We start from the raw sequence: 6,000 nt of genomic DNA, 5'->3' as shown, positions 1-6,000 counted from the left end.
TCTCTCTAACTTCCTCTGTCTGGACTCTCTCCCTTTCTCAATCTCTACATTTCCTCTGTCTGTCCCTCCCACCCTGCCTGTCTACTGATCTGATGGCTCTGGATGTGGCATCTCATGCAGTCTGGGCAGAAGTCCTGGAGCAGTGGAGCTGCTCTCACCTCAGTCCTCCAGTGCTGGCGAGCTTGAGAAGGCAACCTACTCTTTCTCTGCTGGATCTCAGTGGACTGGAAAGCCACTGAAGCCTCAGAGGCCGAAGCCAAACAAAGAATAGGTCTACGTGCTGTGAGAAAGGTAGAATTGCTTTCACTTTAGTGAAGCTTGACTTGATTGCCTTTGTGAGGACCTTATAACCCTTATAACTTTCCTTATGCACTTCAAATTAGCCTTTAAGCTAGAGTTGTGACTCAATTGCTGATTTTTTTTTTTAACTAAGCAGTAACATGAAAGGAAGTGTTATTGTGTGATGACAACACAGCCTAACGCCCGGCTAATCATGCCTAAATTAAACTTTGATATAATTGAAGCGGGTGAGTGAAAGAAAACATTGGCTCCTATACAGTTGTATGAATAGGGAAATTAGCTAAGATCAAAACAACCAAAACAACAACAGCACTGGGACCAGTCACTTCCTGGTAAAACTCCCCTGTGAAACACTGAATTGTACTTTAGTATGGATTATGAATTAACCAAATGAGACATAGCATCTCACTTTACAGGTGCTGGTAGGTGGGATTGTGTTACCTTTTAATAAAGCCAAGCTGTTTCATATCTACTGTGCAGCCATGAGAGTGGCAACCTTCTCATTTAACTCTGCAAGTGTGTATCTGCATGTGCCAGTTGATTTGATTGCACTGCAGCTGAGGAATGTGGAAGGACACTGCCACGTCCGTCTGCTTGGTGAACGAGACCCTGAACGTTCATCAAAGTGGACTGTACTGCAGACATTGTGGGTGTGGTGAACGTCAGTCACAAACAGAAGTAAAAGGATAGATAGCATAAGCTTTTCAGGAAGCTGATGATTTTGAAACGCTGCCATTGGTTGGTATTGTAGTGGTAGGCTTTGTTCAAATCAACCATGGGAAAGCTGTCCTGATAAAGCACAGTATGTCAAGATATCTTTCACAAACAAAAAGACAAAAAGACAATAAACAATCTTGCTGGAACTCTAATCTCTCTAACTGTTGATGTGCCCACACACACTCTGACCAGACAGACGCTCAGCCCCCACACGGCATAAATCATACAACAATTTGTCTGTCTCAGATGAGTGATTGTACACACAAATTGAGCAGGAGGCCATCTAGTTGTTTGCAAAAAGGATGCCTGTCTCAGAAAATGACCCACAGAAGATTTGCTGCTGTGAATTATCTCATGTTCCTGCCACGCCCCAAAACATAAATCACAGAAAACACTGTAATCAGCCACAACCTCCAGGTGTCAACATGGCACTAGCAGACAAGTCCTGTCAGTCATGTGCTGCATTCCTGTTGTTTGCCATATCAATAAGTTAAGACTATTGTCAATAATTCCCTAAACAAAGATGATGGTTAGATGGTTTAATTTGTCAGAAAAATATTGAAGAGCGATAATAAACATGTGGGTTCAAATTAGACAAACTCACTAGGATCATTATTTTTGGCCAATAACCTACACTTATTTATACTATTACAATGCATTACATAGCATGGAGTGTTTTTTTAAATGTAAAATGGCATGTTCTTATTTACTTCGAAACATATGTGAACAGTGGTACCAAGAGTCTTAAAACCTGAACACCAGGTCCTTTGATACACATGAAACTGAACCAATTCAGTTTTCATTGAATGATGTATGGTACGTTTGGGTCAGTAACTCTGCTTTTGACATGAAAGGTTACGTCCAGCTTATGTCAATGGCAGATAGAGGGTATAGATGGGGATGTGCTTTCTTGCATTTTTTGTAATTCCTGTTGAATGCACAATTACCATCATTAGGATGATTCATGAGTCATGACCTCGTCTGGTCTTGTGCTGCGAAATATTAAAAGGTCTCGTGAGCACCAGAATGAGCACCAGAATACGAAGAAGAAGAAGAAGAAGAAAACATTCCCACAGTGACTCACAGCAAGCATGTAAACTGAAAACAGTGACAAAACTGCTTGTTAGTTCCTCACCAAGTAACATTTATGTTTTCACAGTTTCTATAAAGTAAAAGAAAATGATGACAAAAATTAACCAATCAACCCTTTCCCTGCAAACACCTACAGTTATTATATTGTGATAAGAGATTAAAAAGCACATTAATATAGCTAAAATCAGGACCGGCCATGAGATTTTGGTGGCCTTAAACAAGATTTAGTTTTTGTGGATTGACATTCCCTCTTAGACAGAGATGGGCAGTATTTCTATTACTTGTATTTGAAATACGTATTTTAAGTACTTTGAGTATTTTGTCATTTGTATTTGATAGGGCCGATACAAAATCTAACGTAATTTTGTATTTAAAATACTCAAAATACTTTCTACACGAATCAAAAAACAGTTCACTTGTCAAGCTCCTTTTTGTTTGATTTAACACAACCCTCCCCTCTTCAGCTCCGGTTGAGAGACTGTTTTCATTTGCAGGAATAATATTCCATCCGCACAGGATGCGGTTAACACCAGAAATATTTGAAAAGTTAGTTGTTCTTAAAGGCAACTAAACTGGCTACTCGATGATTGGGTATAATAACCAAAATGGAAGGATTATCATATCATAAAGATGCCAGTGTGAACCTGTATGAGACACTTAACTGTCATGATGTTGGTTTGTCTGGTGTCCTGTCTTATTGTGAAGCCCTTGTCTTGTATGTCCTCTGTGTTCCTGCACTTCCTCCCTTGTGATTGTCCATGATTGTCTGTCTGCCCTGTTCCCTGACTGTCCTTTCACCTGTGCTCCCCTCAGTGTTTCCACCTGTTCCTCGTTACCCTCCTCTTGTATTTAAGCCCTGTTTGTCTTTTGTCGGATTGTCTTTGTACCTGTGTGGGTCTTGTTATGTGCCATGGTTTGGCTAGCCCTCAGGTTTGTTTTGGAGTTTTTGCTAATAAAGCACGTTTTGGATTTGTTCACCTTCAAACCTGCCTCTGGTCTCGTCCCTCTACGCCTGGGTCTCCGCACACACCACATCGGGTTGTGACATTAACACTGTAATACAGAACTGTGGCCTACCATGCTACTGACCAATGTAAGAGAGAAAGAAGTAGGCTACCATGCCACTGACCAATGTAAGAGAGAAAGAAGTAGGCTACCATGCCGCTGGCCAATGTATAGTCAAAGAAGTAAGTAGGCTACTCGTTAAGTTATCTGTTCACTTTAGTATTGATTTACTATTTAACTTTTAGTTTAATTTATTTTTCTGTGCAGAACTTGATGTACAGTAATTTGAGGCTCTTTACCTGTGTACAACCTGTTTTAATTAAATATATTTTTTTAGCTTTTATAGTATACATAGGCCTAATGTGTGATGGTATCATATGTGATGAATATTTTCTTGTTGATACAAAGCCCAAGTTTATGAGCTCCGCTTAAGCCCCAGCAATTTTTCTCAAATTTCGAATGGTTTCGCATACCCATCCTAAATACAGAATATCTCCTCAACCACAAGGGCTATTTGAATAATTTCAAAAGGTATAATATACAGAAAACACTTGTGAGACTAGTTAAGAGGTTAATATAGCAGTATATATGTTACTGGTTTACTAGTTTATGATAGAACACAGGAAAAACAAAAAGTGCACATTTCGTGCACCGGAGGTTTAGGTCTCTGAAAGCAAAAATGCCTTAACTTTCTTCCTTGATCTTGGACGCCCCTGGTTCCACAACAGAGGGGTTCTGCTCAAGCACCAATACATACCAAGCAAGAATGTGTAGAATATTGTGTGATCATAAGTCACATTTCAGTGTTTTGGCTGGAATGTGGTTGATATCTTGCTGAGGCTTTGTCTGACAGTGGTTTGGGCGCAATTGGCTGATTCTGTAGGTCGTAAGCTTTCCAGAAAGGTGCACTAGTCATGTGTGGCATCAAGCTAGGGATATGAAAATAGATATTTCCATAATTTGCGGAGCTCTCTCGGGTCACTTTCGAGTCCTCTTGAGTCATATTTATGGTTTATGTTAATATTTATGGTTGTATTGTGTTATAAACATGTAAAATGGACTTATATGCTCTTTTGTTGCTGTCACATCAGTGGCTTTAGTATCGATGCATGGGAGTACGAGGGCTTTGAGAGTGAGGAAGACCTCCTGATGAAGAATGCTGCCCCCATTTTTGGGGGCACTGGGGTTTATCATATATATATAAACATATATATATATATAATCAATCAAATTGTTGTCTTTTAATAGCTTTGCTTGGTTACACTGACATTCTGTGACTGTTTTGTGGGGTTCACCAGAACTTTGTGTACATTATATAGCCCAAACCTGAATGCTCTGCTCTACCAAATTGTGAATGTGAGAAAACGGAAAATCCAGAAAAAAGTGTTTCCTGTATTTTAACATATATTGTATTTTGTTACATTTTATTTTGATACATTTATTTGAGGGGTATTTTGTATCAAAATAAATGTTGATGTATTTTTGCCCATTTCTGCTCTTAGGTGCCATGTCCACCAAAGCCTTTCCCAGCTGAAAGCGCCTAGCTGTGAGCTAGCTATACAGTTCTAGCTAGCTATAGGTTCTAGTATTTAAGCCAGTGGCCGGTGTTAGCGCCTCCCTCTGTGGTTACAGTTTAGGTACTAAACTCTGTCTAAAATTGTTACTATAACTGAGCACCACAGATATGCGACATCTAAGTGATTTTGAGTAAATATGTTACATTATTCTATGATTAATGACAAAACATATGTTTTCTGGGCTCATAATTCTTGGTTAAAACTGCCCTGTGTTAGTGCTGTGCCTGTTTCGGGTTAAGTGGGTAATTATATGACAGTATAGTTCAGCCCAACTAGTTTGTAGCCTGGAGGAAGCACAATCACTGCTGACTGTATGTTTCCTGTCCAATAGCTGCAGCACAGAAGTCTCAGGCAAAATATAGTGCGAGCGAAGAGACGGGAGAGATCGAGTAGCCTACATAGGACGGATGGTTCACTGCTCATTTAAAACAAAGTTTGGGACAGTGTGGCCTATTTGGGCTTTGTTTGCAGAAACATAATAGAAAGTGAGGAAACCCTGCAGTGCAGTCAGAGTATTCAGCGAGCTGCCTGCAGAGACACACAAACTTCCCAACATCTGGTCTGCTGGAGGACGGGGCGAGCCGGAGAGAGAAACTTTGGAGGCGGAGAGAGAACTGTCTTTGCTGGAGAAATATGCATTGCATTGGGAGTTTTGGGCACCTACATGCGCCGAAAAGAGATTTGGCGGTCGTGTAAGGTGACAATAGTGGAGGGATAAAGGAGAGAGAGGGTCTCCAAGAGCGAGAAGTCCACCTGGAGCGGTGAAAGAATGAATTAGCCGAAGGTTTGTCTGCCCCGTTTCCCAGCCAGAGAGAAGGTAAGACGTTTTTTTTTCTGTGCGGTTTTTATAGAACAGAGCGCCTTATTCTGCACAATCTAGGCAGAGAAGTGATCGCCACACTGCAGCCGAGCTCGGTCTGAGCATGCAGAGACTCGTTTAGGAAAGCTGGGCGCAGACATGCAATAAAGGTAAACATAATACGCCCGTTATTAGCTAGCAGTGACTTATAGTAACGCATATACTATTTATACTTTCAATTTCAGAATAAACTTCTCTTAAAAGTTAGATATTGCTATTAAACAACGTGTACACGGAATCTTCATTCCAGCTAGAACTTCGACAGTTTATGTGTGCAGTGTAATGTCTTTTTCTTTCTCCCCGAAATTTCCTTACACTTTTTTACCTTGTCGAAAGTATGAAAACCAAGCCCACCGTAGTTATTTAAGGGTGAATACATTTTTATGAACTCGTTAAACTTCGCTTCTCCAAGCACTTTCACAACAACTCAGCTTAAGGTTGTCAAATGTT

This window comes from Taurulus bubalis, assembly GCF_910589615.1.
Source record: "Taurulus bubalis genome assembly, chromosome: 5".
Taxonomy (NCBI): domain Eukaryota; kingdom Metazoa; phylum Chordata; class Actinopteri; order Perciformes; family Cottidae; genus Taurulus; species Taurulus bubalis.
The sequence above is the reverse complement of the archived record's forward strand: the minus strand, read 5'-3'. Positions refer to the sequence as shown.